Raw genomic sequence first — 17422 nt, 5'->3', positions numbered from 1 at the left:
GAGGAGGAAAATCTGCTCAGTGGGACCCATCTTAGTTCAGGGCCTCTCATAAATCCTGGGGCCTCAGTAGAGGAGAAGGTGCTCAATTGGCTGCATGGGCCCAGTACTGGGCCCTTGAAGATGCACAGGCTGGGGGCTACACCCAACATCCCACTGGTAGGGAAAGACTGTGTGGGTACATGGCCAGCTCATGAAAACAGTTCCTGGGCCTCAGTCTGTTTGCATTTTTCTAGGAGAAAAAGTGCAGCCAGCAGCTACTCTGCCCTTCGTCCTCCTCTCCGTCAGTCCACACCAATGCTGTAGCCTGCAGAGCTTTACCCACAGACTGCCAAACATTTGCTGCTGCATCTAGTGAGCAAACATGAGCCAGGCTGGGTCTCCCCAGCTATTCATGTATTTCCAGGAGGAGCATGAAGCAAAACCAGGATGAGATAAATGTAGAATAATTCAGGGGAAAGAGGCTTTTGGATGTCTCTAGTCCAACCCTCCTCCTAAAAGCAAGGACATCTTCAAAGCTAGAGTAGGTCCTGCTGGATTTTGAGTATGTCCAAGAACAGATAAGCACAGCTTCCCTTGGCACCTCATGCTAGCACTGACCACCATAGAGCAAAAAAGGTTTGTTCCTGATATCCAGACAGATTTTCCTCTTTGCATCTTGCCCCTTGACCTTTTGCTGTGCACATCTGGAAAGGATCTGGCTCCTTTTTCTCTCTGACCATTCTCCAGGCTCAGCAATTCCAGCTCCCCTGCAGCCAGTCCCGGCGAGCAACTGTGGCTCTCTCCACTTTGCAGATCTCTGTCTCATAGATCTCTGCAATAAAATTTAGAGCATAACACAGCACAGCAAAACTTGTAATCCAACAGAAGAGAATAAAAGGTCTGTCCTGCAACCAACATCCCAGCATTGGGAAGGGTCATTGGATGGGGCTGGGGTTGCAGGCTGTCCCTGAGGAGGGATGGCAGAGAGGGGAGAGGGAGGCTGGTGACCACAACTGATATAGCAGGAAATTTTCTTTCCTCGTTAACCTCCTTGGGTGAAGCTAATTGCTGTTTCCCGATTATTCTCACCCTATATTCCAGCCTTACCCACAAGGGATTCCTGCAATCCTGGCAATCTGGCCTGGAAAGGCCCATTTAGATCATCACATCAGTGTCCCCCTCAGGGTAAACTACAGCCGTGTTTTTCATTTGTGTTACAGACCACATTATGCTCACCCTGCAGAATATTTGCTGAGGAGATTCATTTCTTGGAAACCAGCCAGAATCCAGCGATGCTTATACTAAAGCACGTGTCAGGACATTTTAAAAGCCCTGCAACATTGTCACGATGATCACAGAGATAATTTGCCAATGGTGAACTCTGCAGCTGAATCCAATCAGGGTTGTGAAATGGTCCTTTCAGCCTCCTCTGACTCACAATAATAATAATAATTTGGGGTTAGATTTTGCATTTGGTTGTGGCTCTTAATAGAGGGTTGTGGAGACCTGCACCTGCCAGAACTGAACAAGCCCAGGGAAGGGGGAAGGAGCAGTCTGAAACACTTCAAATGTTTGTCACATGCCTTTCCAGCTCTCCAAGTGGGGATGCCTTTTCCTCTCCTGTTCTTTTTGGCTTGTGCATGTTGTACCCAAGGGAACAGAAGACTCTGGTCTCCCGTTGGCATTGTCCCCCTTGGCATTGTTCTTCATGCTTGATTCCCAGGGGCAGAGCTAAGCGTGTCTTGCCTCTTCCCTTCCTGATCTGCAGTGCTTTCAGTTTGGTTGAATTTAGGACAGTAGCTAAACACAAGGTAGTCTTAATGCCTGTGCCAGTGAAATTGTTTGATTGTTTTTTGTCGGTGAATCATTATTATATCAGTTTGAGCTAGCTAACGGACCGTGGGAGCAGTGGCAATCAAATACAGGGAGGAAAGAAAATACTTCTCCTATGTGGGAGTGTGACCTGGGGAGTGTGCACAGCATGAAATAATCAAGCTGCTGGCAGAGCCCAGAGTACCAGAGGGAGGACAGGGCAGGGGAAAGCTCAGCATCTTCTCAGAACTTGCCTCAATTCCTCCAGGTCTGGAGATATCATTCTGCCTGCCTGCAGCCAGTCCAAGGAGAACTACAGCATGAGAGCAGCTCTGTCCTGCCTCCTTTAGTTACCCTACAACCCCAGCATGAGTGGAGAGCAAAACAGGAACATTGAATTTGATTAACTTTCGCTACTTTGGACCCAGCTCAGGGCAGAAATAACAAGCATCACTGTGGACAGACTATCAATGTGATATTGATGTCTCTTTGTAATTTAAAATGAATTAAGCCACCACTCAAAAACACCTTACTCCATTGTGTGGTGACCAAAATGTGTCCCCATTCTGTCTTCCTTATCAAGATCTTTATTTAATAAAGGTAAAAAAAGTCTGCATTCCTGTCTCCTAAAAATGTGCTAAAGGAAGCAGAAAACAGAAGGGAAAATATTGATGTCTGCAAGAGCTTCTTAGTTGCTACTGAGCGCCTGGTATTGCAGAGCCACATTGTGAAGGCTTTTGTACCCAGAGGTGACTTCTAACTGGTTCTGACTCATTGAGCACTAAAATTTAGACTAATTTGCTTTCCTTCCTAGTAGAATTAATAATAACAAACTGACGGGTATTCTGCATAGGAACCTCATTCCAGGAGAGTAATGATCTCATAAGAAAAGATGTAGTCAGATCAAAAAGCATTTTGCAGACACCTTCTGACTGTGCTTGTGACAAGTCCTCTGCAGTAAACAGCCATTTTACAGGTGGAACCGTGACTGTGCCATGTGGGCTGCTGTCCTGTCTGTCTGCAGAGAGCTGGGTCTAAACACTGCGAGCATCCCAGTACCACTGGTGGTCTGAGCCAGCAGGACCAGTGTTAGGCCCATGGACGAGCCCTGAGGGAGTCTGGATTGCAGGGCAGGCTGGTGCTGAGATATGGCCCACGGCTGATGGATACCCAGACTGAATGAGCCAGTGAATTGCTGCTAAAGGCTTTGCCCAGATAAGCACGGGAGGAAGCAATATTTATTTCATTTGAATAATACATGACTAGTAAGTTAAATAAGAGAAAGCAAAGTGAGCTTTCCGGTTAAGCCAAAATGTTTGATGCTTGTTTCCTGGGCATTTTGGGTCTCTGGGAAGCTTTGAAGTGGTCCTAATGAACTTGCCAATGTAGATAATGTAAAATCTTTAATAATTAATTTATCAGGCAATGCTGTCTATGAAATATATTCTGAAATGTTTAAAGAGATAGAACTGTCCTTTCTAAGTGGTTGTTTGATCTCAATTAAAATGGTGCAAGTTCTGCAAAGATCTTTTATGGAAGCACTTCAATACACCTTGCTTTGAATTAAACTGTCCTAATTGGACTATCTTTTATGTTTTTATAATGCCGTATTTGCATCAGATTACAAAAGAAAGAGTTGAGGGAGAAAGACCTGAGGAGTAGCAACCAAAATTCCCTGACACCAACCTCACCAAATGACAGAGCCATTTACTCTGTTGTAATCTTGATCTGTATCAAGTGATCAAGGCCAGGAAATAAGCCATAGAAGAACTCACTTTATCTTATCAACCCTCCTATACCCATGATACCTTTATTGCAGTTGTAACTTTCATTTCCTTTACCTTCTCCTGTTAGATACCTGTGAAATTTTGACTCCTGCTTTGCAGTGTAATCTCCCAAAATGATCCCTGCCCACCTTAAGCAAGCCCACAGGCTTTTCCTGGCAGAAGCTGTTTGGCACCTTGGTGAGATCATGGTGTTGGTCTGTGACCAGAATGGATTTTTTTCCCCTCAGAGTGATGCAGGATGTGGAAGACAGCAGTAGGAAATGGGGATTTGTAGCGGGGGGCTGGGCATCTACACAGCTGTTGACGAGGACAGGGGGTGCCAGTGGTATCTGACAGTGGCTTGGGACATCTCCTGGTCACCGGACAGGTGAAAGGATGCTCTCAGCCCTGCTTTCCTGACACAGAGACCAGTGCCACCAGCACTGCTGGACCATACCTTTCCATGGTCCCACAGTCCCACAGTCTCAGCAGTGCTTCCAAGCTGGGAAATTTATTAGGAGATACATAAGGGGTTGGAGGTGATGACCAGGGATCACTTCCTCTCTGTCAACACAGGTACAAAACACACTTTTACAGGGTTGCACGCATGGCCAAACAGCCTCTCCCATCCGTGTAACATCACTGGGATTGCTGGAACAATAACCCACCCACTTGTGTTTGTGTTTCCAGGGGCTGTCCTGCAAACAGTCACATGCAGGTTGTTTTACTCACAAAGACCCTCGGCGAGTTTGGCTGCATTCATGTCTCTGTGCTGCCTGGGCAGGGTCACATCCTCCCCACCCAGAGGCACACCTGTGTCCATGCAGGGGAGAGCAAGTATTGTAAGTCCAGTTTTCTTCCTATTCCACCCTAGAAAATTACCTAACAACAATGAATGCCGGTGTTTTGGTGGTATATATCATCAGCGCTGTAATGTGCCAAGACAAGGAAGGGCCTGAGAACAGCAAAATATTGTTTGTATTTTCAGCTCTCAGCTCTGAGTTAAATGAAAGTTTCAAACATGTGGCTCCAGTCCTCTTGGATCACGTTTAAAATAAATTTTGTGTGTTTGGAAACAGTGAAACTGGAAACTGCAACAACAAATGGTGTGTTTGGGGGAAAAGATAGCAGGGAGAGAAGAAACAAGCCTATCTAGAGATCTTATCTTCATTTTTCTTGGGAGGACAATTTATGCAGCCAGCAGTGGAAGTTTGATCGTGGTTGGGTGGTTCCCGGCAGCTGCATTTGGAAAGGAAAGGGAGGCAGCAGCAGGCCAGGTAGATATCTGAGTACTTCCACGTCTGCTCTTTTCAGTTAAATACCAGATGTTTAGACTTTGCCTGTAAACCTTTAACAACAGGGATGAAAATGAAATGTTTGCTGCGTTTTCTGCCTGGCTCCATTTCAACACCAAACAATGCTCACAGATCCCCACTCACCTGTACTTGCCTGTTTGCAAGTAAAATGTGAGCCCTGTGGCGATTTCCAGGACTCTTTAGTTTTCCCTTGCCTGTTCTAGATAAAAAGAGATGGAAAAAGCTAGATCTAATGTATGCAAAACAAACCATAGTGGTCAGTGGTGCAGCACTGGTGTTAAGTGCTTTAGGAGATCATTTCTTCAGCCTGCATAAAACTCCATGCAGCTAAGGAAGTATATGCTGATGAATTGCATACATTTATGGGTATAGTCCATATTTAAATATCAAAATCATGCTTATTGCACAACAGAGACTTTCATTTAGTTCCTACAATGCCATTCTTCCTCAAAGTCTTCACTAGCACAAACATTAACAAGGTGCAATGACCTGTCTGTGTTTTGGCCTGACACCTGGGAAGTATTTCTATTACACAACGTTTCCTTATCTACTCCAGCAATAAAACTGATGGAGCCAGGTGTCTGATAGGTCCCACTCCTCTTGCTGTCTGCTTGGGAGGCAAATGGGAGCCCTCCTGCAAGTTCCTGCCAGAGCCTGGGTTAGTGGCACTTCTCTCAGTGCTCACTCAAGTCTCTGGCATTGCCAGTGAGGGATCAGACATGGATTTTGTTTCTAATTAACATTTTCAGTGTAGTGGACATTTATTTGTATGTGTATTTATATATGACCACATTTTACAAGCCCCAACTCCCACCCGAAGTCACTGCCTTTGTAAGCGAGGCCCACTCACCTGATGAAAAATCCCTTGAGCCCGATCGTGTTGAAATAATTTTGTGTCCCAAGCTGTGTAATATATTAAATGAATCACAGTACAAGAAACAGATGTTTATTCCAGGGAGTGCAGGAGTCCATACACAAAGTATTGGGTTACTCTCTGTCTCAGATAACGGGACAAAGCAGAAAAGCTGGGATTAAACATTCTACATGTGCCCAGTGTAGAAACTTTAAACCTTAAAAATGTAGCCCAGGTCCTTGTAACTGGCCTTATGGGAGCAAACCTGCATTTGCTGTGCTGCATTCCCAGGCTGTGATCAGCACTTGGGCATAAACCTGGGCACTGGCACATGTCCCGCATGTTACACCAACCTCGGTGTAACATGTAAAGCACTTGGGTGCTTTAGTTTGGTGCCTGGCCACATTTTTTTTACTCCCATGCCCAAGGGATGGTGATCCATAGCCCATATCTAAGAGAGGTTTGGGACTATCTGAGACATGATCTATGATATTTCAGGTCTTTGGACACTAGTGTCTTTAGATCTAACTGCAGAACTGAACTCTGGTCTTTTCAAATGAGCTGTTTTCCTTAAAACAAAGGCTCATTATGTTTGATCAGTTGTTTTTATCTGTTAAGCCAAAACTCTAGATTAAGTATGAGGAAAACTCCCCCCAAATAAAACATGAAATATGAGAAGCTCCAGAGAAGTTTGCGGGCTGGGGTGTCTCTATCAGGCTGGCTGCTTGACTCTTAGCAACTCAGTACAGGGAATGTTTGCTCAAAACTCTATACAGGAGAAAGCATGAGCTCAAAAAAACAAGTGAGGTAAAGAAAAGGATCCTTGTAGAAAGATTGTATATATCCAGAAATGCTCCTTGCCTTCAACTTTTCTGCCCTGCACTGATTCTTTTATCGTCAGCAGCATTGCCCACATGGGTCCTGTTTGGGGTAATTTCTAAAAGTCCTGTGGGTCCAGGCAGTGCCCTGTGCTTGGGGTCCCTGAGGGATCCCAGCCTCTGGCCCTGCAGGATGGCAGTCAGTAGAAAACAGTGTGACCAGACTTCCAGCCTCTCCTGCCACATGCAACCACTGTCCTTTGGCTGGCAAGCACTGCGGAAAATGAAAAGCACCATTTCTACATTGTAAAATCTGTTTGAACAAACAGACCTTTGCTCAGACACAGCTCAGCCTCCTCCCACATCCCACCAATCGCTGTATCACAGGCAGTACTTCCTGGCTGCAGAATCTGGGCTTCACTCATACAGGAGGAAAGATCTGCTGCTCCTTTTCTGTTCCTGTTTGCATCCCTCAGCACACTTGACATGATCTATATCCTGAGCTATTCTTGTATAAGCTTTCCCATTGTTTGAGTTGCAGGTTATGAGTTCTGTCTCTTTGAAGAAATATGACACGTGATATGGAAAAGTGAGAATGATGTTAAGTCTGCATGAGATACTCATGGATGTGACATACAGGAAAAGGATGAATGCTTTGCACTGTCCTCATGAATGGAGGCACAGGAAGGAGGTGTGACAGGGCACTGGGTGAGCTGCTGAGAAATTTCCATGGTTCCTGATTCTGCGCTGCCTCAGTTTGTGTCCTCACTCTGCATTTTCATTAACTGAAAATGTAGATCATAAAGGGCTTCTCTGGCACTAAAAGTCTTGTCTCTGCTAAAATGTTTTTTAAATACTTAACACTAGTGATTCAGACATAATTTGTGACATCTGTGTCATGACAGCCTGCAGACTACAGCTTCTTCACAGCAGGCAGGAGAAAGGCAGGTCCTGATCTCTCTGGTGACCAGCAATAGGACACAAGAATATGGAATGAAGCTGTGTCAGGGGAAGTTCAGACTGGACATTAGGAAAAGGTTCTTCATTGAGAGGGTGGTTGATCTCTAGAACAGGCTTCCCAGGGAACTGGTCATGACATCAAACCTGCCAGAGTTCAAAGAGCATTTGGAGGATGTTCTCAGTCATATGGTTTAGTTGTAGGTAATTCTGTGAGGAGCAGGGAATTAGACTCAGTGATCCTTACGGGTCCCTTCCAACTTGAGAGACACAATTCTACGACAGTCATTGGTCCCTTGCCTGTCTTTCCACACTAGCACTGCTCCTTTATTCTCATCAGTATTGCCAGCTGAATATTTGCAAGGGTGGGAGGAAATACTTTGTGCTGATAGATAGCAAAAATGCCTCTCTGATGGCTGCAGTGTCCTCCCCAGGATGCTGTTACCAGCCACTCAGGATGTATTTTGAAGGAATGGGGGAAAAATCAAAATGCTACAGCCAAAGGCCTGGTGCAACCAGGTGCTGAGTGTCAGTGGGTACAGCCTGTGGTCTGGAGCATTTGGAGTTTGCTGCTGGGGCTCTGTGCCTTGCATTGTCCCTGGGATCACTTGGCATTTTGTTCCTCCAGCCCTGCACCAGCAGTGCCCATGCTCACTGTCAGGGGCTGTGCTTCCCATTGCCGAGCTCCTTGCCATGCCTCAGCGCCTTGCTCCTGGAGGCTGCTATCATGTGCAAAAAGGAAGAAGAAGGCAAAACAAGCACAGCCAGGAATCACATAATATTGCTGCAGTCCTGCCAGGAAACAGACTGTAGAAGTTCCTGTATTTAATGCCAGGAGATGAGTTTTATTGTTAGTAGTTGTTATAGCAACCTGAGGTGCTGGAGAGTAATACATGCTCAGCGCGTTGCAACAGACTCTGACAAGTTCAAGGCTGTTGCCTTGCTGCTAAATCTTGTTGCCAAGGCAATGCAACACAAGGCTAGAGCCTAGAGAAATGAATACTGCTGACAGCTCGTGCCAGCAGGCATGGGCTGATTAAAAGGGAACTTGTGAAAGTGATGTTAACTTAAAGAGCAGAAGGGAAAGGGGAGCACAGAGAGGGAGGATCGGATCCAGAGGAGGAGTGGTGGGTTAATGTCAAGTAACAGGTAAAGGAAAGCATTTGGTTAAAAAGCCATATAGTTGAACAGGAAGTCTTAGCCTGTGATGCAAGAAATGCACCACATTTTTGGAGGGAGTAAAAAAGAATCACAAAATCCTCATTTTTAAAATTTGTTTGACTTGGACAGTACTGCTGTCAATTGAACAGGAACTTTGGCTTTTTCCCAATAGTGTTGACAGCAAAAATAATTTCCTCAGTAAATTTGTTCAGTGGCACGGATATTGTTGCTGCTGTAGTGAAAACCATGAAGTAGCTAAGTTAACTTTCAGTTTTATGTTCATTTCCAGCCTTTTTAAATGTGCTTCATGGCAAAATGTTAGCTAGAAAAGAGATGAGGCTGCAAGTTGATTATTCTCTCTTGTCTGTGATTCACTGTTAATGCTGACACTATACTCTGAATTGAAGGAAGAGTATTACTCCAAGGACCACAGAGTCAAAATAAATGATCAAAGCCAAAGAAGTCAGGTAATTAAGTTAATTTCAACTACCAATACAATATTTTGACATGTGCTATGGGATACTAGTGTTCTAAAATGCAAGTACTACAGAAGTGCCTCAAATAGATACACAATGATCTCAGATGAACTTGTTGACTTCTCTATTGATTTGTGAGTAAAAGCATAATGTTTCTTAAACAATTACCATGGCAGTGTTCTGATCCACTCCTACTTATGTCCAACGTATTTTACGTTGTCATGGATTATCAATAGCAAAAGGTGACCTCATGTTTTTCTATTCAATAACTGTTTCATCATGTGCAACTTGCAGTACAACAGTACTATACCTGACCAAATGCCCTATGCGGAAATTTGTTCTTCTGGCACCTGCTGTGGATCATGGAAAATCAGGTCTGTGAGTACTTTGTACTATTCAAATATGGGAAACTTAGACATGGGAAGGGATTTGCCAGTTGTGCTGGAATGTTTTTTGTGTGCAATCATGGGCAGAGCCACCTCTATTGACCTTGATAAAAGTAAGGTTTTTGATTAACTGTGAAATATTTTTGTACTATTTTGAAGTTCTTAAGCCATGGTCCAGGAAGCAGGCAGGTAATTGGTCATATGCTTGTAACCATCATTTGTTTTTCAGCTGCTGAGTTATATTCAAAGAAGGTAGCAATGTGTTACTTGTACCCCTACTACTATTACTGGCATTTTTCCACAATTGCCATAGTCAACTGTGAGATGTTATAGAATCAGAAAGAAGGAGAAAAACAGTTCAGGCGATTGTGAAGAGAACATGACATTGCCCCAGAGGATGCTTTTATTTGGAGACTGTCCATTAGATAAAGAAATGTGAGGATCCTAGAACTGGGCATTAGCTTTTTTTTTAATAAGAAAGCAAAAAAACCCCCTCTATTTTTAGTCTTAGTTGAATTTCTCTGCTGGTGATTCCACATATGGTGTTATTTCTTAATATATCCAAGAGAAGGTTTCAAAGCCCTCCGGAATACCCTTCATTTTTGTGAAGAGATGCATACATAGAAGTCAGGCAAGTAAAAAGGCAAAACCATATGGGCAGGTCACTCAGCAACATCAACACTTACTTGAACTGCAGGATCCCAGAGCGTTTCCAAGACCCAGCTCTCCTATCTGCAGGTCCCATCTGCCCCTGATGGCTGTGACAGTAGGATCCTTCTTGGAAGGCTCCTAGGTTCCTAGATGATGTTTACCACCCCGAACATGTTGTGTTATGCCTCCTTCAGGACAGATGGGATGCATAGGGGAAGGTCAGACCCCCCCAGAAAGAACCATGGCTGAATCACACTGCAGCTAAATGCACCTTGGCACAGCCTCTAAAATATGGATGCACAGCCCAAGGGCATCCCCCTCTGCTTCCTTCTGCCTCCTACCCCTCTTCCCTTCTGTGCACCTATTTATTTGCTTGAGAGTCACCCCCAGGGAGCAGGAAGCAATGTGGAGCCAGGACAGTGTGTCTTCAAGATAGCTACTGATAGCAGAGCAGACAGAGCTATTTCCAGAATGATTAATACTATTAACACATGCTGAAGCTTAAGGCTGAATATAAGCTTTAGAGGAATGGATTTTGATGTAAAAAGTGAATAAATGAGACAACTGTCAGAACAATGAGTGGTGAACCAAGTAACGATTTTTAGCGTAGGAGATGCAAAGCACTGCCTGCTGGCCTGTTTTCACTGAAGCTGCTGATAAAATCGCCACTGCCCTTCAGGCTGGAGAAATAGCCCAGCAATAGCATGTGGCACAGAGGTAACCCAACTATAAGGCACCAAGACTATTCCCACAACTAATTAGCCGCATGGCATTTGAGCAGAGGCACAGGGATGGTAACACCCAGGATTCAAGGCACTGATCCTCCCCCAGACCAAACCATGCTCCACTGTTGCTGGAGCTTGTTTGGGGATCTTTGTGTTGCCCTTTGCTGTACATACCTTGAGTGCCTGTGAGAGTACCAGTGTGAGGGCTTGTCCTCACACTTGAATAAAAAAGCTTGAATAAAAAGCATGTCTCCAAAGAGCCATCTGACTTACACTATCTTCTCATAATCCCCACCCCACAGATCTCAAATGCCATAATTGAATACCTGCTGTTCATCTTCTGAAAGTCAGGTTTAACCTACTGTAGGCAGCTCCCAGAGGGACAGTATTTTGCATAATCAGTTACAGGGAATATGTGTAGCATTTTTCTGTTTTATTTCTCCTGACACTTTTCTCATAGGAGAGCAAGCAAACAAAATGTAGGCATAGCTGTGCAATGTCCTCTTCCACAATTCCTTTTTTTTAACCCCAGTCATTAAGGTTACTTCTTTTCCTGTGACTACTGCATTGTATGGACAGTTTTTCATTTCTTTTTTTGAAAATGTATTCTTCTCTTTCTTGCATGAAACATCTTGAGAATAGATGAATGGATTCACCAAAATCTGGTGCGATTTGTTACCTTAGATCTGTCTGCAAAGAAGTCACATGCTCGGGGTGTTTCTCTGGAGTAGCTAATTCAGCTTGGACCCAGCCACATGATCCTTTTTTTGAATCTTGCCTTATGGCCTCTGAGGAATGTTACATTGGCTGCGAGCGAATTACTATGTCTTGGCAAGACATGTTAATATCTTCGCAAAGACTTGTTAGGGACCAAGACTTCAGCCTCCAACTATTTCCTCTGATAAAGCAGAGTATTCACAGCAGTTCATTAGTCTTGAATCATCAGTCTGACTTTGAGAGAAATGAAAGTTCCCCACAAACCAGAAGGACTCCATGAGTAAAGCTGGCTGCTGTTGCCTGCCTGCTAACAGGCTTTGGAACAGAAGCACAAAGTGTTGGATAAAATTAGAGGAGTCAGTGACTCAGGACACTTCAGTCAAGGGTTGGGAAAATGAACACCCAGGTGGAAGACAGGTTATGAATTATGGCCACACCTGCTGCAAGAGGATTTGAAAGACCATCTGTCATGATATCTGAAAAGTTGGACTGTCATATGTGGGGATAGAAATTTGATGTTTTCTCCTGAAGATCTGCCCATGTTCATACACCAAGTTCATAGCAGCAACAGAACTACAGTCCCATTTTATTATAGCTGTTGTTTTGGGGGGTTTTATCACTCAGTGCTGTCTTTCCATTAGCATCCAAAATCACACTGATAACCCTTGAAAGCACAAGAGTGTGACTGTCATATCTGCAGCTGGATCTGCTGGGAAGCTAGTTACACAGCATGGAAAGTATTTTTGCTATCTCATTTTGAATCGTTGATAACAATATCACAAGTGAAGGGACCGTACTGTTCATCCATGAGATGGGAGAAACCCCTCCCACATTCCCAGAACATTGCTGTCCCAAGCACACACTTGCAAGGCAGAGAGGCAACATACACATCTTACAAGCCAGGAGCAGCTTTCCCAAAGCGTGGCTGGCAGAGCACCGGTGCAAGTGACAGAGTATCACAGAACAGGTCCCTCCACGCCAGCTTCCCAAAGCACTCATATCACTGAGCTCAGCTTCGGAGCATAGCACAGAGAACACTCTAAAGGAACCTGAGAGCTGGCCCCCAGCAGCAGCAGCCGGCCCCAGCACCTGGAGCGCTCGATACGAGTAAGGGTATCTACCAGTCAGATGCTCAGAAACCCCCAGTTGATTCTCAGCCCCATTTCTTGGCTGCGTGCCAGCCTCTTTACACCTCGGGTGTTGGAAAAGGAAGTGAAACAGCCGGTTCTCATGTATACGTTCAACAGCTCTGAAAAGCCCCCCAGTTGTAGAAAAACGGAGCAGAGCTGCGAGGTCTGGAGTTGGTTTCCTATCTGAAAGCCAGGCAGGATGCCGGATCTGTAGCTGCAGTTTGGTTTGACAGAGGGCCAACTCCAACACCGCTGTTCTCATCTGCTTTAGTGTCAGCTGAACATTTGTGTGCCATTTTCCCATCCAGCAACATATGAGCCTAAATCAAAGAATAAAGTTCCCCCAGCTTTCTACAGGTGGTGGCATAAATTGCATTCTTGTTCAGTGTCATTTGCTGTCACCCAGTTAATATTTTTGACACTGGGATCCAAATCAGGATCTTGATTCAGCAGCTACTCAGAGACTTGTCCCATTCCAGTCTCATTTGGGCTGTGCATGTGCTTAGTTAGACACATGTTTAAATAACTCAGTACAGCCATGGTCAAGCCTAGAGAAAAAAGTATCCCAGCAGAAGGACAGAGAATGGGCTTGATCAACCACTCACAATGAGATGTGTTCAAGCCATCTAATGGGTAATCCTGTGCCTATGTACCACAAAAACAAGATAACTCACTGTCCTACTTGGCAGAAGTGTTATTGGCTCTTGGGGAACAAGCACTCCTCATCAAAAATTATCCTTGTAGAGTAAATAATCAAACCAAACTAATGCATTTGTAGATGTGTATATATACATACATAGTTCACATGGATTTATATGATATTGCATATGCTTATGTCAGTCCATCTGATGGGGTAGAAACTGGTGGGGAATTTGTAACTACACGGAAAAAACAGGAATTTTCTGGTGAACCTCAACATGGCAGAGACTGTTCTCAGAGATCGTAAAAGACTTCTGCAGCCTGCTAATTATACACTAGCCAAATCTTATTACAAACAAGTAATAAGTATAGGCACGTTTGTTGGTTTTGCTAATGACATTAATGTCCCTTTTGATGGTTTGCAGAGCTACAGGAGGCCAAAGACTCAATTTGTACTGATGTATCTCTCACTCTGGTGAAGTCTACGGATCTCTGTGGATGTTTGATAGCTTTTCACCCTCTATCTTTAGACAATCCAAGGTCTGTTTTCTGCACAGTAGTTTGAGCTGCTTCTTCTGCCATATAACACACACATTCAGAACTCTAATTAGATAGTGGATCTGTATATTATTTTCTAGTACATAAGTGATGGTATGTAAAATTACACATTTCTCTTCTTAAAGGGAATTTGTGCTTTTATTCCTCCACAATTTCCCTATCTTCCATAGCAAAATGGCTGAGATATTGAAGTCTGCTGTGTAGATTCATTTATCTTTCCCCTGCAGAGTTTCAGAGAGTTCAGCTATCCCAGTTAAAACCACAGACTTTGCAATTTAGGGTAAGTCATCAGCAGGGTGAGAGACAGACTTGGAGCTGGTTAGTACACATTCTGTCGAATTATCAGAATTTGCTGGGCAAAGAGAAGCAAAGGTTTTTCTCTTCTCCTCTCTCTATCCACATACCTCTGTGACTGATTTGTTTTGAGTTTCCAGTGTCTGTTTGCACAGACCTGATCATCGGTCCCACTGCCCTTCTCCGCTTCCTGTCTGAGAACAAATGGAGACAGTCACCAACAGCAATCACACGTCCTTTCATATGAAAACCACTGAACACAATTTGTCCCGCCAGGGAAATGAGTACTTCAAGTATGTGAGCAATCCACTGACTTCATAGGAATATCTCTGGGTGGGTTTTTTAAGCGTGCTCTCGATGGCTGCAGCGACAGAAGGACACTGCTCTGAGCGCACACTTGCAGGCTGCAGGCGAGTGCCAGGAGCTCCCCGCAGGCGCTGCTGGCCCGTGCTGCAATGTAGGGAGCCCTGCTGTGCTGGGGCAGTGAGCTCCTGCCCCCCCAGCTTTCCATCCAGCCCTTCCTACCATTACACATCCCTGGGAATATACTCCGAAACTACAGATGAGGTCATTCCCAAGAGTCTGCTGAGGTATTTGGGGCCCTTGACACTGAGAGTAGTTAAAATCTTATGCTCTATGAATGGCTTTTAAAGGGAAAGTGGAACTCTTTTTATAGTACATTAGCTGTTTGCTAATCTTGAATTGGTAAATTACTAACTCCTCTATAGTTTGTTTATCCTTATTGTTAGAGATTGAGCTCATATATATTCTTTGATCTTAGTTGCTTCCTAAGAGGCTTTGGGAGTGACAGTTACCAATGCACAATCCAAAATAAAACATTATTCATGAATTAATATTGTTTATGCATATTAAAAAGTTTGATTTTGTCTCTGTGCTGTCTTTTCAAGCAATCCATCAAATATGAAAAGCAGCAGCTTGCCCAGAAGGCCCTGAATTTGATTTGATGCTCTAAACTTCAAAACATCTGTCCAGCAAATTACGCCACATGTTCCTCTGTGGGTCCAGGGCGAGAACAACAAGCACAGCATACAAAGATAACTCACCACTGAGGTGTCCTATGTCCAATTTATCTTGGTGTAACAAAGAAGAAAGTGGAAGCTTACCCTGGAGTCCAGGTTTGGTACAGAAAGCCTTTTTCAGACTTACTGAATTAACACTCACATCTACCAGCCCATGACCTTACACTCCTGTACTTCCATGCTCCTCTCCCCCAGGCAGTTGTACAGGGCTTCCCATCTGGTATGGGTCTGCTGACAGCACACTCCTGTCAGAGATGGCAATTTAGGTTCAAGTCACAGTTAATGTGCTGGCAGAGAATCCCTACCTTGTTGTTCAACCAACATAAACCTTTTGCCCAAGTGTAGACAGTGCTGAGCCAACAAACATGGGTTTCTTGATGCAAGAGGATGTGCTGTGCTCCAAATGCATCATCAGAATCACAGATTAGTGGTGTCTTTTTAAAAATGTGCTCTGAACATGAGTTTTTGCTTCCAAAAATAACTTTTATTTTGTTCATATTAGAAGAGCAGGATGTTCTTTCCTGTCCTGAAGGGATAAAGAGGAAATGAGAACTATGGGGTTCTTATATGGTATAAGCTACTATTCTTTGGGACTAGTGCTCTGAATCTTGATTTATTTTTTTTCTCCAGGCTTAGCATTTTATTCTCCATGGACCTCGTTTTGCATTCATTCATGCTGATGTTACTCCAATGAAGATCTCTTTGATATCAAAGGAATTTCTTCATGTTTACAACCTCTCCCATCCTAAGGCAATAGGCATTAGAAAGGAGGCAACCTACTGAAGACAGTGCATGCTGAATGTCTCAAATCCCTTTTCGAAAGAGATAAAGTCAGTTGAGAGTTGCAAGTGGGGGCAGAAAGCATCCTTTCCTGTACTCTGTTCGAAGGAAAGAGACAGCAGTTTGGAGGAAATGTGAATGTAATGGACTGTACGTTTGTATCCCATTGTACTGAGGTCTGACAGGAAACACTTGGGGTTTGATTCAGGAAAAAGTAAATAGTATTCCTCTATAATACTTTCATAACCCTGGTTATCCTGCAATATTTGACTACATCCCTGTCTTTAATGTATATATTCTCACAGCTCTCTCCACAACACCAGGAGGAAATCTGGCCACTGGGGAGCGGGGGAGGCATGGGAAGAGATTGTACGGCATTTTCCATCCGACGGCCCTACTGAGTGACAGCAAAAGGCCATCTCAGCTCTCCCCCTTTTAAATCAAACGGACTCCTGAGCAGCTGCCATTATGGACTGCCACCATGAGCAGTTCCTTATGGGAGGAAAGCTGCAAATACCAAACTTGGAGTAATTTCTGAGCAGCCTCCACCAAGCCTGTGAGAGCTCTCTGTTGCCATCGGCTCTCACTGTTATGTATAGATGGTTGTAATGAGTTCCCATCAGGTGTGCAGGGCCACTGATTCCTCAGCAGACACCAGGGAATCCCTTGTTAGAGGTTCACCCTGCAGCAACTTGGAAAAGGTTCCAGCCCTCAGCATTTAGCAACTTTGTTCCTCATAGAGACATCTGAAGCAGGAGTGCTCTAAGATCTGTGCTGGTCCCTGGAAATGCCTTTCATCCCTCCCGAGGGAACCTGCCTCCCAGAGTGACCAGGGTCAGGGAACTGTTACAGTTCTTTGTCCGTGGGGAACATGCAGTACCACCAGTGTTTGGCACTTTGCTGCACAGCTCATGAAGCTGCAAAGATTGCAAAAGAAACCAACCCCCCCACATGTAACCCAGAAGACACAGACTGAGGACATAATGCCCTTGATTGAAAAGGGAGGCACCCAGGAAACCTCATAGTATATGTTTTGTTGGTTTTTTTTGGTTTTTGTTTTTGTTTGGTGTTGTGTTTTTTTTTTTAACTAGAGCTAAAGTAATTTGGCATGTGTGTGTCCCCTGAGCTGCTTCCTAAACCACAGCTGCATGAGGAATTATCTAGCTCTTAGCTGAAGTAACTCCTTAAAAAAAAAATCCCAACATGTAGGTCATTAAAGTGCTAATAAAAAAAGTTGATGAATCTCTGAGCAGTGCTCCGATTATCTCTCTGTGGGGATTGAAGAACTCATTAACATGAGCTCCATGCCACTCCCTCCCCCTTTCTCAGAGTTTGGCATAAAGCAAGGAAACAAATGTTTGTGG

This window comes from Manacus candei, unplaced genomic scaffold (genome assembly GCF_025592945.1).
Source record: "Manacus candei isolate 608988 ecotype Guabito, Panama unplaced genomic scaffold, ASM2559294v1 h1tg000050l, whole genome shotgun sequence".
NCBI lineage: Eukaryota > Metazoa > Chordata > Aves > Passeriformes > Pipridae > Manacus > Manacus candei.
The sequence above is the reverse complement of the archived record's forward strand: the minus strand, read 5'-3'. Positions refer to the sequence as shown.